Raw genomic sequence first — 26988 nt, forward strand, 5'->3', positions numbered from 1 at the left:
AACCCAACTGAAACTTGAACTCAGGATTAGATGAAAAGACATACTTTATAATCTACGAACCTATCTCCAAGGACGTATTATAAGTAATCCATTCCACCTTTTTTGTTTTTTTGATATTTGTAACTCTTTATTCTCTTTCTTTCTTTTTCTATATAAAAAAAACACTAGAAGCAGAAGTAATCGACAATTGAAAATTTTAATAATGTATGACTGATGTATATGAAAAGTTTTTTTTATAATATTTTACTATAATATGTAACTATACTTTATAATATGCCTACTTCTAATAAAAATATTATGAAAAAACCCCCCCAAAAAAACAGTGAGGAGGAAAACTTTCAACTTTAGGAATATACTAGACTAAGTGGGTCCCAGCATCACACGGGAGGGCTGGTCACCAACGCAATATTCCTCCTCTCCACCAATTCCAATACTGCTCACCAGTGGGGGGGGGGGGGGGGGCTGTCTGTTGCGCTAGTATGGGTGTTGCGGGATGAAGGTACTGGTTTCCAGAGGGCTAGTATAGACATTGTGGGCCGTATGGATGCTTGGGCTGGCAGCTTGGGCTGGCAGCCAACTGTTGCAACGATGTTAAAAGTCAAGCCAAGGCAAACAATTGAGCTGCAGCCACCCGACAACCAAAATTCATTTTGTGAACACAAACTTGTTAAAAAGGAGAAACAAACAATTGGGCTACAGACACCCGACAACCAAAATTCATTTTGTGAACACAAACCTGTCAAAAAGACGAGGCAAACAATTGGGCTGCAGTCACCCGACAACCAAAATTCATTTTGTGAACACAAACTTTTAAAAAAGGGCTGCAGCCACTTTACAGCAGTCACCGTGGAGTAGACGTGCGTTCAGTGTTATTGCAACTCAGAGAGCCGTGACCCTCTCGCTTCCTGGTCTGGCAGAGACTGAGTGAGGCACGACACTGCCTGGTTTTATAGTCCCTCCCCCTGTCGCCAGCGGGGGCAGCAGAGAGAATGGGGAATTTTGTAAAAACATTAACATCTCTCTAATTTTTCATTGACGGAAAAAATCCTCCGCACTCATACAGCGGAGGGGGGCTCTGAGCGAGGCGGCCAAAAACGACGGCCGTAGGTGGCGGCGTTCTCTCGGAAATTGCAGCACAGTCGGCCAAAAGCGGTCAAGATCAGAGATTTAGTAATATAGAAGATAAATGATCTGGTTAGCAGGGCTGAAAAGTGGCAGATGGAATTTAATCTATAGAGCATCAGGTAATGCTTGTGAAATAATTTGTGAGGATTCAACATAGGAGACTAAAGAAGGTCCATCTGTCTCCTCAGATTCTGGTGAACTTCTACCGCTGCACCATCGAGAGCGAATCTACCAAACCCAGAACCTCCATCAACTAGAAGGACAAAGGCAGGAAAAGCATGAAAACACTTATCACCTAGAAGTTGTCCTCCAAGACACATTTGTTCTCCGATTTGGAAATATACGACTGTCCCTTCACTATTACTGAATACGCTACACGTCTCTCCGTTGCCGGACAAGCAGGTCCAGGAACAGCTTCTTCCCTGCGGCTGTTAGACTAAACACTGTACCTCGGTGATTGCCATTCACTCCCCCCCCGGACACTCCTCCCACCAGGAAAAAAATACTATGACTATGCACGTAAATAGATTTATTTATTGCTCATATTCCATGTCGCTCTTCTAGGGAGATGCTAACTGCATTTTGTTGTCTCTGTACTGCACACTGCACAATGACAATTAAGTTGAATCTGAATCTGATAAGAAGATGTACATTGGCAGGATACTGAATCGTGACTATATCGTGACCTTGGAGTTGTGTTTATAGATACTTTTAAAAAAGTGCAAATCAATGTTACATTACTTTTTTAATATATTCACTGTAGGTTTGTGGGCTTTGCAGACTGAGCCAGCATTTCATTGCACCATCAATATTTGCCCTTGAGAATGTGCTAGTGAGCTACCTTCTTCCAGGACTGAGCCAGTAATAGTGAAGGGACAGTCATATATTTCCAAATCGGAGGACAAATATGTCTTGGAGGACAACTTCTAGGTGATAAGTGTTTTCATGCTTTTCCTGCCTTTGTCCTTCTAGTTGATGGAGGTTATGGGTTTGGTAGATTCGGTCTAAGGTTGTTTTTCCTTTATTATTCAAGGGACAAAATACAAGCACTAGGGAAGTTATGCTAGAACTGTATACAACTTCAGTTGAGCCACAGCTTGAGTACTGCATATATCTATGTTCACTAGGAAGGTCATTGCAGTAGAGAGGGTACTGAGAAGGTTTAAAAGGGCATTGCCAGATTTGGAAGATTGTAATTATGGCATAAACTAAGGTGGCTTTCTCTGGAACAGAGGAGGCCATGGAGTGAATTCATCAAGATGTATAAAAGGTTTCTCCACTCACGAGGTGGGTTTCCAGTTTGCTGCCTGTAAAAGATTGGTAGAAACAAAATCCCCCACCACATTTTTAAACATGTGCTTAGTTTACTTATTGTCACGGTATAAGATAGTGAAATGCTCGTTCTGCATGCTGTCATGTCAGATCATACCATACATGATTACAATAGATTCTCTTCTAGAACAGCATGCAGAGAGTTGCCACCTTAGAGCTTCCAAATCTCTGAAAATTGAGATCTTGGCTGAAGGATACATGCAAGTGTATATAGATGAAGAGCCATTTTCTGCAGGTTGAGTATTGTATCAAGGGATCATATAGGTATTCTACATTGATATAAAGACTGGGTACATGTAGGGATAATGTTAATGGGTTTGGTAGCAATGTAAATTATCCCTACCTGTACCCAGTCTCTATGGCCCTTTTAATAATATTTTGATCTAAAGCACTTGGACATTTAGTGAAGCATTTTCAAAACATTGTCATGGGATGAATGTAAACAAAAAGGTAGTTGATTATATAGAAGATGGACACAAAGCACTGAAGTAATTCTGCGGGTCAGGCGGTATCTCTGGAGAAAAGGGATGGATGATGTTTCAGGTCAGAACATTCTTCAGACTGCCTGCTGATTTTTTAGAATAATTTCCCACAGCAATCTGTCATTCAGTTTTCACAGACATGCTGGCCAAAAAAAGTATAATCTTATTTTCCACTCAGTTGTAGATTATAGCACATTAAATGCTCATCATTTTAAATGTGGCAAGTTTACATACCTCATCAACCATTAAGAAAGAGCGCTCTAGGCTTCCATTCATACAATTCCAAAATCTATAGTTCAGCTAATGAAGGGAAGTATCAGGTACAGTTTCATGATACTCAAGTTGCTGGAAAGTAGTCAGAGCTCAGGACTATTGATCCAGTGACAGAAGTTCAAATTTCACCTTTGTCGTTGGGGAATTTAAATTCAATAATTAAATCAATTGTGTGAATTTGGGGAGAAAAAAAAAAAAAAAGGCTTGTAACCAAGAAGCCACTGGGTTGATGCAAAATCTGGTTCACTAACTTTTTCAAATAGGACATCCACTGTCTTTATCTGATATGGCTTGTAGGTGAATCTTATTCGATTTCCCTTACTAATATTTTTTCTCAAACATTCTACAATTTCACAATTTCCTTTCAAATTTGGCAATATGGTGGAAAGAAAAGGTCGTCCAAGGTTACAGCAATCTAGATCAACTGGGAAAGGGAATGGCTGATGGGATTTAGCTCAGACAAAAACAAAGTGATGTATTTTAAACCTGGTTAGATCATGTAGTGATCAACAGGGAAAGTTGAATAGGGTGACCTTGGGGTACTAGTGCTTAGTTCTCAAAGTGGCAACACAGAAAGAATGGGTGGTAAGGGCAGCATTGCACATTTGCCGTCATCGGTCATTGAGTATAGGAGATTGTACATCATGATACAGTTGTAAGCTCTCCGTATAAAAAAAGTTTCATTTATAAAATGTTTCCTAGCTCTACATCTTAAGGGATCTTATAGAAACATATAAAATTATAAATGGACTGGACAAGCTAGATGCAGGAAAAATGTTCCCTATGTTGGGCAAGTCCAGAACCAGGGGCCACAGTCTTAGAATAAAGGGGAGGTAATTTAAGACTGAGGTGAGAAAAAACTTTTTCTCCCAGAGGGTTGTAAATTTATGGAATTCCCTGCCACAGAGGGCAATGGAGGCCAAATCACTGGATGGATTTCAGAGAGAGTTAGATAGAGCTCTAGGGACTAGTGGAGTCAAGGGATATGGGGAGAAGGCAGGCACGGGTTATTGATAGGGGACGATCAGCTATGATCACAATGAATGGCTGTGCTGGCTCGAAGGGCCAAATGGCCTCCTCCTGCACCTATTTTCTATGTTTTTTACATAATCTGCTGTAAAAAGCCAAACTATCTTCTTCTATGTCATTGTTACATTACAAATTTGCATACAGCAGCATCCCACACAGTGTAATGGAATAAAGATCATGTACTGTTGTAGTAAAAATGTCTGAAATGAATTTTTATATCTAACAGAGGAGGAAGATTCATGATTTAATGTCTCACGTAAAGGCTGGCAACTCCAAACAAAGCTGAATCTGGGCAGTGCTGCAACAAAATGAGCAATTCAGACAACTTGAGATTCCAAATCAAAACTAAATTCTGATGATTTAGAGACACACGAGCTACTATTCAGCCACACAGACCGTTACAATGGAGAAACTCTAGATGTGAATGCGATGGCCAGAAGTTATTATCAAAATGTACAGCAACTTGACCAGTAGAATGTACTACCCTTGAAAAGGGTCATGGTAATTTACAATTGAAGTTAAAAACTAGACATTATATTTTATGCACATAAAAAACTATCCTTAAGATCCTTAAAGCATTAATGATAACATGAAAGATAAAAGCTGTCTTGAGAAATATGGATAGACATGAAAGCATTTGCTGAAAAAGATGCATGTTAGGCAGATATTAATGGACAAAATGAACTCTTCCAATGGGCAATATTGCTGAAACATCAATTAATAATGAACACATGCCTAGATCCAACTATGGCAAATAGTTTCTTGCATTCTAAAAGCAGTAAATATTGTGGGAATGTTCATTTTGCTGGTCTGTTTTCACATCTAGAAAATGGAGCTGAATCCCAGGTAACCTACCAAAGTTTCACAATAAGTATTGTAACAAATACTAGAAACAAAATGCTGGAGTAACTCAGTGGGACAGGCAGCATCTCTGGAGAGAAGGAATGGGTGACTTTTCGGGTTGAGACCCTTCTACAGACTTCTGAAGAGTCTGAAGGATCTCGACCAAAAATGTCACCGATTCTTTCTCTCCAGAGATGCTGCCTGTACCACTGAGTTACTACAACATTTTGTGTCTATCTTTGGTTTAAACCAGCATCTGCTTTTCCTTCATACACATTGTAACAAATATTGTTTAGTTTAGTTTGGAAACAAAGTGCAGAAACAGGCCCTTCAGCCCACAGAGTCCGCACCAACCAGCGATTCCCCCCCCTCCCCCACACTAACACTGCCCTTCACACATTAGGGATTTTACATTTATACAAGCCAATTAACCTACAAACCTGTACGTCTTTGGAGTGTGGGAGGAAACCGAAAATCTCTGAGAAAACACATGCAGGACATAGAGAGAGCGTACAAACTACGTACAGACAAGTACCCGTGGTCAGGATCAAATCCGCGTCTGGCGCTGTAAGGCAGTAGCTCTACCACTACACAACCGTGCCGCCCAATGTCAATGCCCATTTAATGTTCACGAATTAAGAGAATGTAATCGACATGTCACGGCTGGTTTGAATGATAGGATTAAAAGCCTAAACACATTTTAAGGTGTTGGTTTTTAATCAGCCATGGGTGACAACTATGGCATAATCAAAACAAAAATAGATAATATCAGCTGATTTCCCAGAACAAAGATGATAGCTATGCACATGTCAGTCCATACAAACCTAACTGATGTTTGTGCTGGATCGACTTTAAAAAAACAAAACAAAAAACAACACCACCTTAAAGAAATTCCATTTCATATATCTGTGGGTACATTACAATTAAATTTAAGTGATTTATGGTTACTGCATCTTCTACTAAAATAAACATTTTCCTTTACTCTATTTAAGCTATTCATGGTTTTCAATATCCCTGTCAAATCTATTTGAAACAGGTTAAAAGAACAATTCCAGCTTTTCTCCTTTCATGAATACCTGGATCTCTGACATCACTGACAAACTCCTACTGCACACTCTTCGAGGCTTTATTACTTTGTAGAGTACAGTGCTCAAGATTGTCTACAACACACCAGCTGAGAGCTAACCAATGTTTTCTTTAAATCATTTTGATTTGTATTATATTTTTCTAATTGTAACACCAAAGGCGAGGTGAAGATGCAAAATTTTATAATTCCGATTATATATGAAAAAATGTGGCCATATCAACTTCTCCTGCCACCATCAATGATTTATGTAGGTAATCTCTGCTCTTTAAATATAAGGTTGGACCACATAGTTTACACTGCTTCACCTCATTCATTCTACCAAAACACATAATTGAACACTCCTTGAGAGGAAAATTAATTTACATTTTGAAAATGTACTTGGCCATCCATGTTCAAGATAGAGTGGAAACAGGCCCACCAACTCCACGCCAACCATCGATTACCCATATACCAGTTGCATGGTAACAGCCACTATTTCCATTTTGTTACATTACAGCCATTCTAAAATGGATTAAATCAAATTTTTTTTATCATCAATCTACAAACAATACCCCATAATAAAAAAAGTGAAAACAGGCGTTTAGAAATGTTTGCAAAGTAATTAAAAAGAAATAACTGAAATATATAATTTACATAAGTATTCAGACCCTTTACTCAGTAATTTGTTGAGGCACCTTTGGCAGCGATTACAGCCTCGAGTCTTCTTGGGTATGATGCTACAAGCTTGGCACACCTGTATTTAAGTAATTTCTCCCATTCTTATCTGCAGATCCTCTCGAGCTCTGTCAGGTTGGATGTGGAGGGATGATGCACAGCTATTTTCAGGTCCCCCAGAGATGTCCGATCAGGTTCAAGTCCGGACTCTGGCTGGGCCACACAAGGACATTCACAGACTTGTCACAAAAACACTCCTGCGTTGTCTTGGCTGTGTGCTTAGGGTCGTTGTCCTGTTGGAAGGTGATTCCGGTGGGTGGCGCGACTGGTCAGCAGCGGCCTCTGCAGTCTGTCCGCGTTTTATTATTTTCTGTCTGTGTTTAAATGTAGTTTTTGTTATTTTTTGTTGGGGTGTGTGTGGGGGGGGGGGGTGGGGTGGGGGGGGGGGGGGGGGGGGGGGGGGAAACTTTTTTAAATCTCTCCCTGCACTGGAGACCCGACCTTTTCTCGTCGGGTTTCCGTTGTCGTTGGGGCCGCAACGAGGAGCGGCCTCCAACAGGAAGAAGCCGGGGACTCTGGTGCTACGACTCACCGTCGCCGTCGTGGGGCTGGCCGAGTCCGGAGCGGGTGGAGCGGTGGAGGAGCGCTGCTGCTGCTGCTGCTGCTGCTACCGGAGAGTCGGAGGCTCCAACGGCAGGTCTGTGGACGGCGGCACCGGGAGCCCGCGGGTCCCTGGAGGGAGATCGCTTTTCAGGGCTCTCGCAACGGCGACTTCCCCCGCCCGAGTTGCGGGGTTGAAGAGCTCCTGGAGTGGGGCCTAACATCACTGCCCCGCGCGGCTTGGAATGGCCGCGGGACTCTGCGAGCGCACGCCGGGGGCTCTAACAGCAAGACCCGGTGTGCGACCTCGCACCACCCGGCGTGGCTTTAATGGCCGTGGGACAATCGCCATCGCCAGCCGGGGGCTTTGACTTTGACTCTGACATCGGGGGGGGGGAGAGTGCAGTGGAGAGATAAGTTTATTAGGCCTTCCATCACAGCGATGTGATGGATGTTTATGTAAATTATGTTGAGTCTTGGGTCTATGTGTTTGTAATGTATGGCTGCAGAAACGGCATTTCGTTTGGACCTCAAGGGGTCCAAATGACAATTAAATGTATCTTGTATCTTGTAACCTCCGCCCCAGTCTGAGGTCCAGAACGCTCTGGAGCTGGTTTTCATGAAGGTCCTCTGTACTTTTGCTCCGTTCATCTTTCCCTCAATCCTGACTCGTCTACCAGTTCCTGCCGCTGAAAAACATCCCCACAGCATGATGCTGCCACCACCATGCTTCACCGCAGGTATGGTATTGGCAGGTTTCCTCCAGACACGATGCTTGGCATTCTGGCCAAAGAGTTCGATGTTGATTCCATCAGACCAGAGAATCATATTTCTCATGGTCCAAGAGTCCTTTAGATGCCTTTTGGCAAACTCGAAGCGGGCTGTCATGTGCCTTTTACTGAGGAGTGGCTTCCATAAAGGCCTGATTGGTGGAGTGCTGCAGATATAGTTCTCCTTCTGGAGGGTTCTCTGGAGCTCTGTCAGAGTGACCATCGGGTTCTTGGTCACCTGCTTGATTAAGGCCCTTCTCCCCCGATTGCTCAGTTTTGCCTGGCGGCCAGCTCTATGAAAAGTCCTGGTGGTTCCAAAGTTCTTCCATTTAAGAATGACAGAGGCCACTGTGCTCTTTGGGACCTGCAATGCTGCAGAAATTGTTTCATACCCTTCTCCAGATCTGTGTCTCGACACAATCCTGTCTCGGAGGTCTACAGACAATTCCTTCGTCTTCATGGCTTAGTTTTTGCTCCGACATGCACCTTCAACTGTGGGACCTTATATAGACAGGTGTGTGCCTTTCCAAATCATGTCCAATCATTTTAATTTACCACTGGTGGATTCCCATCAAGTTGTAGAAACATCTCAAGGATAATCAATGGAAACAGGATGGACCTAAGCTCAAAGGGTATTTTCGGAGCTCCCGCAACGGCAACTTTCCCTCCGGAATCGCGGGTTTTAAATGACTCCGAGCGGAGCCCAACATCATCCAGTGAGGCTTAAACGGCCACGGGGGGGGTTTAACATCGTGCCCCAGTCACCTCGATGCTGCAGTTGGACTGCTGGACCGCGGAAGAAGAACAAAGGGAAGAGATAAGATTTTTGCCTTCCATCACAGTGAGGAGGTGTTGGAGATTCACTGTGATGGATGTTTATGTAAACTGTGTTAAGTGTGTGTCTTGGTTTTTTATGTAATGTCATGACTGTAGGAATTAAATTTTGTTCAAACCTTGTCTGTTTGAATGATAATAAAAGGCATTCTATTCTATTCTAATACTTATGTAAAGGTGATATTTCATTCATTTCTTTGCAAACATTTCTAATCTGTTTTCGCTTCTTCATTCTGAGGTATTGTGTGTAGCTTGATGATAAAATAAGGCTGTAACCTAACAAAATGTGGGAGAAGTGAAAGGGTCTGAATATTTTCTAAATGCCCTGTATATGTTACTATTCCCTGCCCTCTCATTTGACGATTTTCTAGTCAAGCTCAATGAAGTGCTTAGAGAGATTTTGCTAAGAGGGTGATATATAAATTTAAGTTGTTATTGTAGGTCTTTACTAGTTGCTTGGAATAGATTATGTGGATGTTTTTCAAAAAAGTACTTGCTGGGAGAACGAGATCCAAATTAACCATATTGCGCCATTTCAAAATATTCACCCAACAAAAGGTATATCAGATCTTTTAACTTTACTTCTGGTGACAGTTGTGAAGCAGATAAACAAAAAAAACTGCAATGCCGGAGTAAGAGTCTTGTAACCTATTTTCAAAGATAAGTACAAAAATACATATGCCCCATTTCATGACCGGAAAAACCATAATAAGATGAATGCAGATGATATATTTTGGTTTCTCTCTCATGATACTGCTAAGTTAGCGAGACAGAGACACATTAAAGATCAATACGCAGGGTATTTTTGTACTTTTGCTCAGGCGAGACATTTCAATCTTGCTTTCTAGCTCTTTTCAATGACTCACCAGAGCAAATGAACAAGGAAGAGGAATATTGTCAATTCGCATCAACTGTAATCGTACACATTTCTCGTGCCTTTAGCTACTGACCTGAATTCACACTGGTGTTGCTCAAACTTCATATCCTACAACCCACATTGAAGCAGTGTTACCGTCAATTTTCCGGAAAGCAGAGGCACAAATCATTATAACGTCTTGATCACAAAATATGTAGCAGCACCATTTTCATAATCCCTGCAAAGAAAGGAAAACAATTAGATTACATCAAAACTCGGCAATATCCATAAATGTGCAAAAGCTCCATAAATGTGCAAAAGCTCCATACAGGCATATTTTAAAGATTTTCATTTCAATATACCATGGATATGTATTGTTTCAGTCATTCCAAATCCAAAGCAATGCTTCCAACTTGGATCATTAACAAGTGAAAATAAGTACAAATTGAGCGAGTTGAACAATGAGAAACAGCCCAAGTAAAGTGAATATGTTTAAGAAGGAACTGCAGATGCTAGAAAATTGAAGGTAGCCAAAAATGCTGGAGAAACTCTGCGGGTGAGGCAGCATCTATGGAGCGAAGGAAATAGGCAACGTTTCGGGTGGAAACCCTTTTATTTATCATAGATTTACACATCCTATTATTTTTGCAGTAAATATTTTCACAGCAAAGTTATTAGTATCAAATATTATGTTTTGTAATCTTCTTCTTCTTGTGTATGGTGTGCACAGCCTAAAGTTGTAGGGCAACTTGTTCTATTTGATCTTATTTGATTGTGCACACCAGGTTGATTGCATTTGTCGAAACAGGGCGGACCACGTGAAGATTGCAATCTCCCACCCCATGTTTTATAATACAGTGGTTTCATGGTTGGCAATTTCCTTTCTCACCATTCACTTTGATTAAAGATTCACAGAATGCTAGTCTGCAATAAACGAGAGTCGAGCCCAATGGAAAGATGATAAGATATGGAAAGATCAGAATTCCACAAGGAATTAATATTAGTGATTGTCCCACTTTCCCACACAATTCCCATATCATCTGGTATCCTTAATGTCCAAAAATAATAAGCTCACTCATCCATTAATGACTGTGCCCCCACAGCCCTGGTTGGTAGAATACAAAATGACAAATGTATGCAAAGATAAATTTATTCTCAAATACTAAATGTCCCTTATATTGAAAACATACTTCAACAGTTCGATACTCTACAGTTCATGAAAGCAGCTCTTTGTCATCCATCGCTCCATCCCATTCTGAATCTCGTATGTTCCAATGAGATCACACCTCCCTTTCTCTTACTCTTGAAATTTCAACCCAGAGACATTTGCTATAACACTTTCCACAATGCCAACTGGATATAATGCACTCAATGAATTAATGAATACTATTTATATTTTGTGGGCCTGATTGTTTCTAATGCCATTTTGATGAGGAGCTAGGGAACCATTGTAGTGGCAGATTATTATATCGTTCAAGGAAGTTCTTCCTCTAGCCACAATATTGAAGACAAAGGGGCAAGAAGATAGCCTCATTTACGCGTGGGAGCTCTCAAAGCCGTCCAAAGATAAATCTTCAAAACACTCTCTTGATTAATAGTTTCTTTATTGTCGTAGTAAAAACAGTGAAATATTCATCCAAACTTCTTCTTGTTTAAGTACATTTAAATTTTACTCGTAGTCAAACTCGTGCATGGCCAAACACCGGCAGGGTCCAAAGCTCCGACATGGTCGAAAGCTATGCCTTACCCCCAGGCTTCTTTAACTAAAACTAAAAACTATAAGCTTCTGTGCAAGAACCCCAGCAGCAAACACGCCTCCGACTACGTAATAAATCCCACCCACATAATTACAGGCTGACAACATTTAAAGGCAAATGACCATAATTTATGACATGCTAAGTTAAGTCAAATGGCCACTACAACCACTTAAAAGCTACCATGAAAATCAGCAAGCAGAAAAAAAACTGTCTTGGAAAAATTCCATGTCGTCTCCCCGCATTAATCAGACACCATCAGAACACTGCTGCTCTTTAACTGCAAGTGGCCACTGAAATTGACAAGCAATCTCTTCCATTGACACTTGTGCAATGACACTCTGTTAAACAAGTGACATGGAGACCTTAATATTCTTAATTTATAATAACAAAAATAAACTTATGGGCCTGTCTCACTTAAGACGACTTTTTAGGCAACTGCAGGAGACTCTGCAGTCACCACATGTTCGCGGGTGGTTGCCAGGGAGTCAAGGTCGTGAGGAGTTCCCGCATTTTGGGAACTAGGCGCGGCCTCATTACGGTCGACTCAAATTTTTCAACATGTTGAAAAATTAGCGCTGACTGGAATGAAGCCGCCATGGAGAGTAGCGAGAATTCTCGTGCCATAGGTAGGTCGCCAGGAGGTCCTAGTGGGTTGCCAGGAGGTCGAAGGCTCTCGTAGGTTGTAGCCGGTGCTGACTGGCGAATTTCATTGGCTCATTGGGGGAAAGAAAAACTTATGCGGTTGTTTTCAGAACCAAGGATAACCAACCGTTAATGTTAAATGTCCGCCGAGCTGCCAGCCGTGTATCTCTGGCTTCTTAAAAGTTGTCTCCACTCCTTCTCCCCCCTCCCCTTACTGCAGACTGTACTTTCCATCTTAATTACAGCGCCAACCTTCCTGTTCATTGCGGTGTGTGTGTGTCTGCGCCACCTTGGCTTTGCACGTGTGAATCTCAATCAGACCGCTCCCCCCACTTGCCCTGCCTGAATAACGGGGTGTGTGTGTGCGTGTGTGTGTGTGTGTGTGTGTGTGTGTGTGTGCGCGTGTGTGCGTTTTTCAGGCGACTGCCAGCAAATTGACGGACAGGCCCATTAGCTATTAAAAAGATTGTTATCTTTAAAAACCCGATGGGGAATAAATAATTGTTATTGCGAGTCTAAAGCTCTCAACCTCCTATTCTCACCATTGACAATGATTTTATAATGCTAATTTCTGTAACACGAGCTATCTTAACCACATCACTATTGTGTTTGTCTGAAGAGGGGTCCCGACCGGAAATGTCACCTACCCACGCTCTCCAATAATGCTGCCTGACCCACTGAGTTACTCCAGCACCTTGTCTTTTTTTTTTAAACCAGCATCTGCAGTTCCATGTTACCCTTGGTACAATGTTGGAAAGAAGGGGATGAATATTCTGCAGCATGACTTTAGAGCTCGGAAAAATGCTGAAAAGCAGGACCTCCAGGGTTGTTATCTCCGGTTTGCTTCCAGTTCCTCGTGCTGGCGAGAGCAGGAACAGGGAGATACGGGACCTGAACATGTGGCAGAGGAACTGGTGCACGGGGCAGGGATTTAGATTCTTAGATTACTGGGATCTGTTTTGGGGTAAGTGGGAACTGTACAAAAGGGACGGATTGCATCTTAACAGGTGTGGGACCAGCATTCTTGCAGGCAGGTTTGCCACTGCTACACGGGTGGTTTTAAACTGAATAAGGGGGGGTGGGGTGTCGAATGGGATAGTGGAGGATGGAGTTAAAGGGAAAGGGTTTCTTAAATGTGTGAGTGCAGAGACAGAGGGGTGTAAAATGAGGGTAGAAGCAATAGGTAGCAACGTGAAAAGTAAAAGTGTCAGGCCGGAAAATCCCGGCAAAAAAACAAAAAGGGCCACTTTTCAGCATAATAGTATAAGGGGTAAGAGTGTTGTAAAAACAAGCCTGAAGGCTTTGTGTCTCAATGCAAGGAGCATTCGTAATAAGGTGGATGAGTTGAATGTGCAGATAGCTATTAATGACTATGATATAGTTGGGATCACGGAGACATGGCTCCAGGGTGACCAAGGCTGGGAGCTGAACATCCAGGGATATTCAATATTTAGGAGGGATAGACAGAAAGGGAAAGGAGGTGGGGTAGCGTTGCTGGTTAGAGAGCAGATTAACGCAATAGAAAGGAAGGACATTAGCTTTGAGGATGTGGAATCGATATGGGTAGAGCTGCGAAACACTAAGGGGCAGAAAACGCTAGTGGGAGTTGTGTACAGGCCACCTAACAGTAGTAGTGGAGTTGGGGATGGCATCAAACAGGAAATTAGAAATGCGTGCAACAAAGGTAAAACAGTTATAATGGGTGACTTCAATCTACATATAGATTGGGTGAATCAAATTGGCATGGGTGCTGAGGAAGAGGATTTCTTGGAATGTATGCGGGATAGTTTTCTAAACCAACATGTAGAGGAACCAACGAGAGAGCAGGCTATTCTAGACTGGGTATTGAGAAATGAGGAAGGGTTAGTTAGCAGTCTTGTTGTGCACGGCCCCTTGAGCAAGAGTGATCATAATATGGTTGAGTTCTTCATTAGGATGGAGAGTGACATAGTTAATTCAGAAACAAGGGTCCTGAACTTAAAGAAAGGTAACTTTGAGGGTGTGAGATGCGAATTGGCCAAGATAGATTGGCGATTGATTCTTAATGGGTTGACGGTGGATATGCAATGGAAGGCATTTAAAGACTGCATGGATGAACTACAACAATTGTTCATCCCAGTTTGGCAAAAGAATAAATCAGGGAAGGTAGTGCATCCATGGATAACAAGGGAAATCAGGGATAATATCAAAACAAAAGATGAAGCGTACAAATTAGCCAGAAAAAGCAGCCTAACAGAGGACTGGGAGAAATTCAGAGACCAGCAGAGGGCTTAATTAGGAAAGGGAAAATAGATTATGAAAGAAAACTGGCAGGGAACATAAAAACTGACTGCACAAGCTTTTATAGATATGTGAAGAGAAAAAGATTAGTTAAAACAAATTTAGGTCCCTTGCAGTCAGAAACGGGTGAATTGATCATGGGGAACAAGGATATGGCAGACCAATTGAATAACTACTTTGGTTCTGTCTTCACTAAGGAAGACATAAGTAATCTGCCGGAAATAGCAGGGGACCGGGGGTCAAATGAGATGGGGAGGAACTGAGTGAAATCCAGGTTAGCCGGGAAGTGGTGTTAGGTAAATTGAATGGATTAAAGGCAGATAAATCCCCAGGGCCAGATAGGCTGCATCCCAGAGTACTTAAGGAAGTAGCCCCAGAAATAGTGGATGCATTAGTGATAATTTTTCAAAACGCTTTAGATTCTGGAGTAGTTCCTGAGGATTGGAGGGTAGCTAATGTAACAACACTTTTTAAAAAGGGAGGGAGAGAGAAAACGGGGAATTGCAGACCAGTTAGTCTAACATCGGTAGTGGGGAAACTGCTAGAATCAGTTATTAAAGATGGGATAGCAGCACATTTGGAAAGTGGTGAAATCATTGGACAAAGTCAGCATGGATTTATGAAGGGTAAATCATGTCTGACGAATCTTATAGAATTTTTCGAGGATGTAACTAGTAGAGTGGATAAGGGCGAACCAGTGGATGTGTTATATCTGGACTTTCGGAAGGCTTTCGACAAGGTCCCACATAAGAGATTAGAATATAAACTTAAAGCACACGGTATTGGGGGTTCAGTATTGATGTGGATAGAGAACTGGCTGGCAGACAGGAAGCAAAGAGTAGGAGTAAAGGGGTCCTTTTCACAATGGCAGGCAGTGACTAGTGGGGTACCGCAAGGCTCAGTTCTGGGACCTCAGCTATTTACGATATATATTAATGATTTGGACGAGGGAATTGAATGCAACATCTCCAAGTTTGCGGATGACACGAAGCTGGGGGGCAGTGTTAGCTGTGAGGAGGATGCTAGGAGGTTGCAAGGTGACTTGGATAGGCTGGGTGAGTGGGCAAATGCATGGCGGATGCAGTATAATGTGGATAAATGTGAGGTTATCCACTTTGGTGGCAAAAACAGGAAAGTAGATTATTATCTGAATGGTGGCCGATTAGGAAAGGGGGAGATGCAACGAGACCTGGGTGTCATGGTACACCAGTCATTAAAAGTAGGCATGCAGGTGCAGCTGGCAGTGAAGGAGGCGAATGATATGTTAGCATTCATAGCAAAAGGATTCGAGTATAGGAGCAGGGAGGTTCTACTGCAGTTGTACAGGGTCTTGGTGAGACCACACCTGGAGTATTGCGTACAGTTTTGGTCTCCTAATCTGAGGAAAAACATTCTTGCCATAGAGGAAGTACAGAGAAGGTTCACCAGACTGATTCCTGGGATGTCAGGACTTTCATATGAAGAAAGACTGGATAGACTCGGATTGTACTCGCTAGAATTTAGAAGATTGAGGGGGGATCTTATAGAAACTTACAAAATTCTTAAGGGGTTGGACAGTCTAGATGCAGGAAGATTGTTCCCGATGTTGGGGAAGTCCAGAACAAGGGGTCACAGTTTAAGGATAAAGGGGAAATCTTTTAGGACCGAGATGAGGAAAACTTTTTTCACACAGAGAGTGGTGAATCTCTGGAATTCTCTCCCGCAGAAGGTAGTTGAGGCCAGTTCATTGGCTATGAGACAATTATTAAAGAAACACTAACGGGGCACTTGGATAAACATGACTTCATCGGACAGAACCAGCATGGTTTTGTGAAGGGGAAGTCCTGTTTAACGAATCTGCTCGAATTCTTTGAGGAAGTAACTTATCTCCGGGTGGATAAAGGGAAACCGGTGGATGTGGTATACTTGGACTTCCAAAAGGCTTTTGACAATAGTGCCACATAAGAGACTATTGCTAAAAATAAAAAATTATGGGATTGATCACAATATATTAGCATGGGTAGGAGGATTGGCTAACAAATAGGAAGCAGAGAGTGGGGATAAATGGTTCATACTCGGGATGGCAACCGGTAACTAGCGGGGTTCCGCAAGGGTCGGTGCCCCCCCCCCAGTTGTTCACAATTTATATAAATGATTTTTGGAGGAGGGAACCAAGTGTAATATATATCAAAATTTGCGGACGATACAAAAATGGGAGGGAAAAGTAGGGGATGAGGAGGATAGGAAGAGTCTGCAAAAGGATATAGATAAGCTAGGAGAATGGGAAACAACTTGGCAGATGAAATTTAATACTAATAAATGTGAAGTCATTCACTTTGGGGAAAAAAATGATAGGGAAAGTTATTTTCTAAATGAGGAGGAGCTGCGTTGTAATGCAACGCAAAGGGATCTAGGGGTATTAGTACATGAATCACTGAAAGTTAGTATGCAGGTGCAGCAAGCAATCAGGAAGGCCAATGGAGTTTTGGCCTTTATTGCTAGGGGGATTGAGTATAAAAACACGGAGGTCTTGCTGCAGCTGTACACAGTATTAGTGAGACCACATTTGGAATACTGTGTACAGTTCTGGGGTCCATACTTAAGAAAGGATGTACTAGCCCTGGAGGCAGTGCCTCCCGAAGGTTTACAAGATTAATTCCTGCAATGAGGGGATTGACATATGAGGAAAGGTTAAGTAGGCTGGAACTCTACTCTTTGGAGTTTAGAAGAATGAGAGGCCGATCTCATTGAAACATATAAGATCATGAGGGGCCTTGATCGGGTGGATGCCCCGAGGATGTTCCCACAATGATCGGGGGAAACTACAACAGAGGGGACATAGTTGCAGACTAAGGGGGGGCTCTTTTAAAACTGAGATGAGGAAGAACTTCTTCACCCAGAGGGTGGTTAATTTATGGAATTCACTGCTGCCCCAGGGAGAAGCCAGGAAGCAGAAACTTTAAATCATATTTAAGACTAAAATAGATGTTTTTTTTAGCTGCCAAGTTGGGATAAGGGGCTACGGGGAGAGGGCAGAGATATGGACCTAGGTATGGTTAGTATAGTAAGGCCTGAGTGATCTCCTGGACAAGTGTCGATCGCCTAGATTGGGGTCGGAGAGGAATTTCCCGGACTTTTTTTCCCGAATTGGACCTGGGTTTTTATCCGTTTTTTTGCCTCCCCCAGGAGATCACGAGGTTCTTGGGGTGGAGAGGGGTGATAGCGGTATAAAAGGGGAGGGTAGTGTCTTGTGTACAATAAATTAATAATCAGTAACACTCGGTAGCCAGACCATAATAGTGCAAAACCAAGTCTGTTGTGCAACTCACTCTCCCTCCGCTTGAAGGGTCCCCCCCCCCCCCTTCCCTTCTTACCAGTATCCACTTTATCATTTACCAGGCTTTGCCCTTCCCCCTCTCATCCAGCTTTCTATAGATCCTTCATTACATCCCCTTATTTTCCATAGTCCAGGTAGTTTATTTCACATATAAATATATTAAATTTAGGCTTGCTGGTCTCTTCATAAAACTGCAATGAAAATGCACCAGGGGAGGCAGTGATCATGTTTGCCTCACAAAGGGGCATGTCATGAGCCCAGCGGAGGGAGAGTGAGCGTCATTTACGTAGGCTCACGTAATTGACGCTGCCTCGCTCTCCCTCCATGTTAGCTAGCTTCAGCAGCAGTGGCGCAGACAGGGAGATTGATTCATTGATTTGTAGCAGCCAATTCAGAGGATCTGGGCAGCTGAGAGCTCCCAATTGGGCACCACGCTGGAGTAATCTGCTCTCGGCTCCGGATCCCCGGCATCTACTCCCGCCGCCGGCCCTCCCTCCCTTCTCTCCTTCCCTCCCTCATTTCCTCTCTCTTTTCCCTTCTCTCCTTCCTTTCTCTCCTTCCCTCCCTCCCTTCTTTCTCTACTTCCCTCCATCCATTCTCTCCTTCCTCCCAGAAACATCATGCACACACAACTAGCACACACACACACGTAACTAACACACAGACATCACACACATGCAACTAACACACACACACATCACACACAAACAACCAACACACACACAACTAACACAACTAAGCTGCCCAGATTGGGTAGAAGCCAGTGCCTCCCCAGCCATTGACCTCATCGCACGTCACTGACCAACACATAGTTCCTTGTTTCTTCACTGTTGTGCTATATCAGAATTACATGTATTATTTCAAAGAAAAGACACAACTGTCATAGCACTCCACCCACACGTCTTCCCATTGTTGTTCTAGGTAACAGCAAATAGTACAGTTGCCCTCAGCACCACCTCTCCCCAAGCAGTACTTCTTGGTGCTTTCTGCAACACTGCAACTTTGTCTTGTACCTAGATGAGGAGCAGACTAAAAGGAGATTTTTGAAAGGACTGCAAATTGAGGGCCAGATGAGACTGGACGAAGGCAAATCTAGAAATAAAAGGGCGATGGAGCAAACAAAAATTTTATACTATTGACTATCTTTCGCAAATATTCTGCCAGCAGAGATTCATCTCTATCTTGCCACTGCATGATGGATTGCAAACTGTCATCTTAAACAACAAATTCATAACAGATCCAATTTCAGTGTCAAAGGGTGTGCCAATGCCTAAACATATGTTTTAAACCATCTTTCGTTCTTCATTCCAAGACCTCACTCTCACAACCTCAAGTGCAGTAAATCTGTAGGACAAGTTGTACACTGCTGAACCCATCCCCACTCCGGAACCAACATGACTCCATCTTCAGCAACTGAACAGGGTTCGCCCAATTGCTAACCATTTTAACTCCTCTTCCCATTCTGACCTTTCTGTCCTAGGCCACCTTTCTGTCCTAGGCCACCTCCATTACTATAGTGAGGCCACATGCAAACTGGAACAAAAGCTCATATTACAACCCAATGGTATGAACATTGAACTCTGCAATTTTAGATAAATACAAAACCCTCACCAGCTTCCTTCTCTCCCTCTCTCCCCACCCACCACCCTGTCCATCCACCCCCACCTGGAACCAATTACCTGCCCAAGATTGCTCCTGAGTAAGGCTAGTTGCCAGTGATGATATTCAAGTCCTGCCACGATTGCCTGGCATGAATTGAATTGAGGCTCTAGCTTGATCAAAAATTTCCTTGGCTCTCTGACAGACTTGCGGAAATCACACTTGGCCTTATATTGTACAAGAACCAGAACGCTCCTTTGAAATGTAGTAAAAGATTTTCAAGAGTACATTTTGCTGCTCTTTGATCACTTAGACTCAGGTTGATTTCAGCTAATTACTGAGAATTGGAAATCTTTAAGTTTGATAGTAATCTAAAATATTGTTTTCACTATTTTAATCTGGCTGTTGGTAAGGTAGAGTCCAGTATGAGCAAGTCCTCAATCTTCTGCAATAACAGGCACTGAATTAACGGTTGTCCAAGAAAAGTTTCAAAATGGTTGTTTTGGACATGGATCCGAGGCAGCATTTTACAAAAAGCAGGGATTATGATTTATTGATGGGACACAATACAATACAATACGGTTTATTTGTCACATTGCACATAAAGTGCAAGTGAAATGAATATGTCAGCAGCGGTACAATGATAAAGAACACACACAAAAACACAATAAAAATTTAACATAAACATCCACCACAGCATTCATCACTGTGGTGGAAGGCACACATTTGGCCAGTCCTCCTCCATTTTCCCCCATGGTCGGGACCTCAACCCTCCGCAGCCTTTGCTGCGGGCGTCCAGATGGTAAAAGTACAAGGTACAAGTCCAGGTAAGTCCAGGATCGGTTCTTCCCCACCGGAGACCGCGGCTTTAAGTTGGTGTAGGCCGCAGGCCGGCGGTCGAGATTTAAAGTTTAAAGTTCCCGCCGCGCCGCAGCCAGAAGAACCGCAGACCGCAGGGCCGGCTGTCGAAGCTCCCCTCCAGGGGTGATGGTAAGTTGCCACCGCGCCCGCGGTAGAAGTTGGCCGCGGGCCGGCAGTGATGGCTTCTTCTTCCCCCGGGTCCCCCATGAGGGATCCCAGGCTGCAGACGCCGCGCCAGCTGGAGCTGTGCAGACAGCGCGCGGCTTCAGGCTGCCGGCTTCCCCGGGCCAGCGAAACGGAGCGTTCCCCTCCAGCGAGCCCCAGCGAGGGCTCAACCACTCCAAGCCGAGAGTCCATGCTGCGCCCGCCGCTGTTAGGCCACGGGGGAGGCGACCTGGAAAAAGTCACCTCTCTATGGAGGAGGCGGCCGAAACGGTTTCCCCCTCACCCCCCACACCACCCCCCACACAAAACACACAAAGAAACATTAAAAACATACTTTAAAACATACTAAAAAAAAATTTAAAAAGTTGAAAAAACTAACGCGATGCTGACAGGGCTGCCGCCATTGCAGCGCCCCCACTCACAACATGAGTAACATATCAAATTTTCATCACACACTGTTGGATGCATGAGAAAGCCCCAGAGAGGCTGAAGAGATTTACAAATGGTTCCAGGGATGAGGGATTTAGTTACAAAGGTTAGACTGGAGACTCCCAATGGAGCAAAGAAGATTGAGACCAGATTTGACAGAGACGTACAAGATCACGACTGGTTTAGCTTGGCTCTATAGAAGCTGGATGAATGGTTTAAAAACAGTTTGTACAGATTTAAAATTATAGACAATAGATAGAGAAAGATGAAAGGTAAATCATTTTCTTTAGGGTTTAGGATCAAGTATTCATTGTCGGCAAGGGTAGTGGAAACATTCAGTTAGGGCTGCCAAAAAGGAATTGGATCAGCTGCTGAAGAAAAACAATTTGGAGAGCTAAAGGGAAAGTTTTGATAAAAAATACTTGGTAGGGAACGAGCATGGGCCAAATGGGTTGAGTGGCATTCTTCTATGTGAAGACGAGTACGAGCATAATGAATTACACTGAAAGTCACCCTATTTATTGATTAAAATATGCCATTCAAAGTGCTGCACATATGCCAGCTCTGGTAGATTTTTTACAAAGAATTCAATTTTTTTTTTTTTTTTAAACTTGCCCCACTGAGCAATAAATTTCTCAACAAGCATTTATCCATTTCTCTCATCAATTGCTACAGCATACAATGTTTTGTAATTGGGAGTACTTGAGAAGGTTGGGTGGGGAGGAGGGGCAGGAAGAAAGGATTAAAAGTATGTTAATAAAGTTACAATGAAGGGAGAACCCTTTTCTTCCACACCCCTGCTCCCCCTACAAAACAAGGGCCATGTTCTGGAAATTCTATCGTTCAATTTAATCAGTCAGGGAACTGTTTAATGGAATTAATTAATTAGTTGGATATTATTACAAAGATTATCCCAAAATCTTTGGGAATTATGTAAAAGACCAATAATTAATTTTATTTTACTATTAATTATATTTTATGACTAACACAGTTCAACCTGTCTGAAGGACCCATCCTTTTTCTTCAGAGATGCTGCCTGACCTGCACTTTGTGTCTATCTTGGGTATAAACCAGCATCTGCAGTCCTTTCCTACAAATTCCACTAATGATATTTATTATAATAAACATTAACCCTGTTGAAGGAATCAACCTTTTGAATCCACCCAGAGTTTTCTCACTTGGCAACTCACTCACTCACGGCTGGTGGGCTGGTAGTTGACTCACGGCTAATCCTTGGGTCCCAGCATCGCAGAGGGCTGGTCATCCAACACAATATTCCACCTCTAATATTCTAATATTGGTGGCCAGTTGGGGGGGGGGGGGGGGGGGGGGGCTTTCTGGAGCGCTAGTTTGGGTGTTGTGGGCTGAAGGGACTGGTTTCCAGAGGGCTAGTATGCAAATTGTGCGCCAAATGGATTCTTGGGCTGGCGTCTCAGTCAATCAAGCCTGTTGTGCTGGCAACTCACTCACTCACGGCTGGTGGGCTGGTAGTTGACTCACGGCTAATCCTTGAAATTCTATTTCAAGCAGGTTATAAGGCCACCAAATTCAAATGCAGTTTCTTACCACTTCTAGCAGGGTGCAAGGCCACCAAATTCAAGTGCAGTTTCATACCATTTGATGTAGGGTGCAAAGCCACTAAAGACAGCGAGTCGTGACCTCTCCCTCCTCCATCTTGCAGAGACTGAGCCACACCCACATTTCCGGGTTCTATAACCCCTCCCCCCTCCCCACCTGAAAAGGTGTGGCTTTCAGGGAGTGATTGACAGGAGAGAGATTCTCAACATTTTTAAAAAAAAACTAATAACACTTTTATTTTTCATTGATGGGAAGAATTCTTTGCACCTGCTCAGCAGAGGGGGACTTAGTAAGATGGCCAAAAATCACAGCCGTAAGTGCTAGCGTTTTATCTAAAATCAATATACAGTGCAAACAGGAAGTAAGTGCATTTACAGTAGAGCCTTTTAACTTCAAGCCAAAGCACCCAAGCTACCATTTGCAGTAAGTAGTGCCTTTCAACTTCAAGCCAAAGCAACCAAGCCACCATTTGCAGTAATAGTGCCTTTCAACTTCATGCTACCATTAGCAGTAAATAGTGCCTTTCAACTTCAAGCAAATGCACTCACGCCAATGCACCCGCCACCATTTGCAGTAAGTAGTGCCTTTCAACCTCATGCCACCATTTGCAGTAATAGTGCCTTTCAACTTCATGCTACCATTTTGCAGTGAGTAGTGCCTTTCAACTTCAAGCCAAAGCAACCAAGCCACAATTTGCAGTAATAGTGCCTTTCAACTTCAAGCCAATGCACCCAAGCCACCATTTGCAGTATGTAGTGCCTTTCAACTTCAAGCCAATGCATCCAAGCCACCATTTAAAGTAAGTAAGCCTGTCAACCTCATGCCACCATTTGCAGTAAGTAGTGCCTTTCAACTTCAAGCCAAAGCACCCAAGCCACCATTTGCAGTAAGTAGTGCCTTTTCTACTTCAAGCCAAATCTCCCAAGCCACCATTTGCAGTAAGTAGTGCCTTTCAACTTCAAGCCAAAGCAACCAAGCCTCCATTTGCAGTATGTAGTGCCTTTCAACTTCAAGCCAAAGCAACCAAGCCACCATTTGCAGTGAGTAGTGCCTTTCAACTTCAAGCCAATGCTCCCAAGCCACCATTTGCAGTAAGTAGTGGCTTTCAACTTCAAACCAAAGCTCCCAAGCCACCACTTGCAGTAAGTAGTGCCTTCCAACTTCAATCCGCCATTTGCAGTGCCTTTCAACTCAATGCCAAAGCACCCAAGCTGCAATTTGCAGTAAGTAGTGCCTTTCAACTTAAAGCCAAAGCACCCAAGCCACCATTTGCAGTAAGTAGTGCCTTTCAACTTCAAGCCACAATTTGCAGTAAGTAGTGCCTTTTCAACTTCATGCCACCATTTGCAGTAAGTAGTGCATTTCAATTTCAAGACACACCCAAGCCAAGCCAACCAGGGGAGGGGAGGGGAGGGGTGAGGGGCGCTTTCTGGAGCGCTAATATGAACCATTTTAGAAGCAATAGACATTTTTCTGCAAGCTTTAGAACCAATAGACATTTTTTGCAAGCTTTAGAACCAATAGACATTTTTTGTAAGCTTTAGAACCAATAGACATTTTTTTTGCAAGCTTTAGAACCAATAGACATTTGTTTGCAAGCTTTAGAACCAATAGACACTTTTTTTTTTGCAAGCTTTAGAACCAATAGAGACACTTTTTGCAAGCTTTAGAACCAATAGACACATTCTGCAAGCATTTTAGAACTACTAAGGGCACTTACATTTGAGTAGACATGTGTTCAGTGTTATTCACAGCTCAGAGAAACATGACCCTCTGCCTTCCTCCATCTTGAAGAGACTGTGTGGCACACCACTTCCTGGTTTTATAGTCCCTCCCCCCTGCCGCCAGCGGGGGCAGCAGAGAGAATGTCGAATTTCGTAAAAACATTAATATCTCTGTCATTTTTAATCGACGGGAAAAATCCTCGGCACACATGCGGCGGAGGGGGGGGCTCTGAGCAAGGTGGCCAAAAATGACGGCCGTAGGTGGCGGCGTTCTCTCGGAAATCACAGCACAGATGGCCAAAACCGATCAAGAACAGACTTTTAGTAATATAGAAGATAGATAGGCAATGTTTCGGGCCAAAACCCTTCTTCAGACAGATGGAGTTGCCCATTTCCTTCGCTCCATAGATGATGCCTCACCCGCTGAGTTTCTCCAGCATTTTTGTCTACCTTCTATTTTCCAGCATCTGCAGTTCCTTTTTAAACGTCTTAATTTATATTCCCTGTTTCCACTTAAATTATTGCATTTTTAAATTACAAAATAATTTCCACTCCAAACGTCAAAGTGATTAAGCAGAAAGCCAAGAAATAACAATGTTTTGCGATCTTTATACTCTGATAATTATTTTCACTGACAAATGATGACTTGCCTAATGGCACACCCAATTTGGTGACATTTTAATCATTCAATTAATTTACTTCCTGCAGTGGCACAATTAAAAAGGGCTATGGGCTTTGGATGGCTTGGGGTAAACCTCTTGGCAATAGCTAATATGAGAGTACTGTAGAGACCTTCAATGCAAAGTGTCATTGCATCTGGCTCCAGAACAGCATCAATCAGAAGAGCCCAAGTAACAGTTCAAAGAATTAGAAGTCTGACTGTCCCTAGAATTCCTGGATGGAGTTCCCAGTTATGTAAAATTACAACCTCTATCTGAACGTACAGAACAAGGAAACACCACGTTAAAATTCAACTCACACATCACCCTGGCTTGGAAACATCTCCTTTAATTCTGGGTTCAATATCCTGAAAATCCCTACCTCATGGTGGTTCATGCACTGTGAGTGTTGCAGCACAGGACAGCATACAGAAATCATCACAACATTACTATTTAAAATACATGGAACAAATTAGTTATAATGTGATATGATCAGGAACTGGAGAACCACTTAAAGGATAATTAAAAAAAAAAGTTACTGCTCATCTCCGGTACACATATACAAGCCTCCTATGTTAGACTCCTATTTATCAACTACACCTCTGCCTTCAATACCATAATCCCATCCAAATTTGTCTCCAAACTTCAGGACCAATGAATAAGCTCACTTTCTGCCACGCCTTGACTTTCTGAACCACAGACCCCAGTGATGATGGGCGACAAACACCTCTTCCACAAAAACTCTCAACACCAATGCCCACAAGGATGCATTCTCAGTCCCCTGCTATACTCCCTTTGCATTTATGACTGTACAGCCAAATTCAGCTCCACTTCCACCGATTGGTTTGCAGATGATACCATTGTGGTGGGCCGAGTCACAAACAATGAAGAATCAGAAACAATAGACAATAGGTGCAGTAGGCCATTCGGCCCTTTGAGCTAGCACAGCCATTCAATGTAATCATGGCTGATCATCCCCGATCAGTACCCCATTCCTGCCTTCTCTCCATATCCCCCGACTCCACTATCTTTAAGATACCTATCTAGCTCTCTCTCTCTCTCTCTCTCTGTGACTGTCTTCTATTTCCAGGGATCTGCTTCTTCCCCTCAGTTATCAGGCTTCTGAACGGTCCTTCCATAAGCTAGAATACTGTTTGATTCACCTGTACCCCATAGAGGACATTGAACTTTGTCTATGAATATGATGTGCTACAATGCTGAAAACTATATTCTACACTCTGTATCTTCCCCTTAGCTCCATCTATTGTACTTGAGTTTGAACTGTTTGTATTTATGTATGGCATATCTGATCTGTTTGGAGAGCAAACAAAAAAGATTTTCACTGTATTTCAGTTCGTATGGCGATAATAATAAACCTAAACCTTTGGAAATAGACAAGCAGAAAGAGTTTCTGCGAAACCTCCCTGCAGTAAGACATGTTATCTGACTACAAGCATTTTAACCACGAGTGGTCATTGAAATTGACAAGCAATTGCTTCTATAAGTGAGTTCGGTATTCCGACAGCGCATACCCAGGTTAAAGGTCACTATCCATAACATTGCTGGAAAGCAATGGAGCAGTGAACCTTCATTTCTTCTGTTTTTTCCAGCTTTGATTCTTCTAGATAAGAAAATACTGTTTTCAAACTATGAAACAGTTGCATTTATTGTTTCTTTGTTAAAAGCAAAGATTATTTTGTTGTTTTTATTGCTTCATGCTTTGGTGAGTGAGCGAGATCGCGATTGTCCGTGGTCGGTGTCGGATCCGGGTCTGTTGACACCTCTGGCCGCCCTCTGACAGGGACAGGACACCCGGGAGGAGACAGGGACAACCCAGCAGCAACACAACAGACCCGGAACCGACACTGACCACGGACAAGCACGATCTTGCTCACTCACCAAAGCATAAAGCTATAAAAACAACAAAATAATCTTAGCATTTAACAAAGAAAAAATGAATACAACTATCTCATAGTTTGAAATCAGTATTTTCTTACCTAGAAGAATCAAAGCTGGAAAAAACAGAAGAAATTAAGGTTCACTGCTTCACTGCTTTCCAGTAATGTTATGCATAGTGACCTTTAACCCGGGCA

The 26988-nt window shown here is 42.9% G+C and overlaps 1 protein-coding gene across 1 annotated transcript in view; it reads right to left on the reverse strand.

Annotated features, from left to right (window-relative positions):
* The window catches only part of LOC129697005 (signal-induced proliferation-associated 1-like protein 2), a 437405-nt gene that overhangs the window by 378305 nt on the left and 32112 nt on the right, over positions 1-26988 (reverse strand). The window contains exon 2 of the mRNA XM_055635187.1: positions 9980-10123. The gene's annotated coding sequence lies outside the window, so the exon portion shown is untranslated. The remainder of the gene's footprint in view (positions 1-9979; positions 10124-26988) is intronic.

This window comes from Leucoraja erinacea, chromosome 5, assembly GCF_028641065.1.
Source record: "Leucoraja erinacea ecotype New England chromosome 5, Leri_hhj_1, whole genome shotgun sequence".
NCBI classification, from domain to species: Eukaryota; Metazoa; Chordata; class Chondrichthyes; order Rajiformes; family Rajidae; genus Leucoraja; species Leucoraja erinaceus.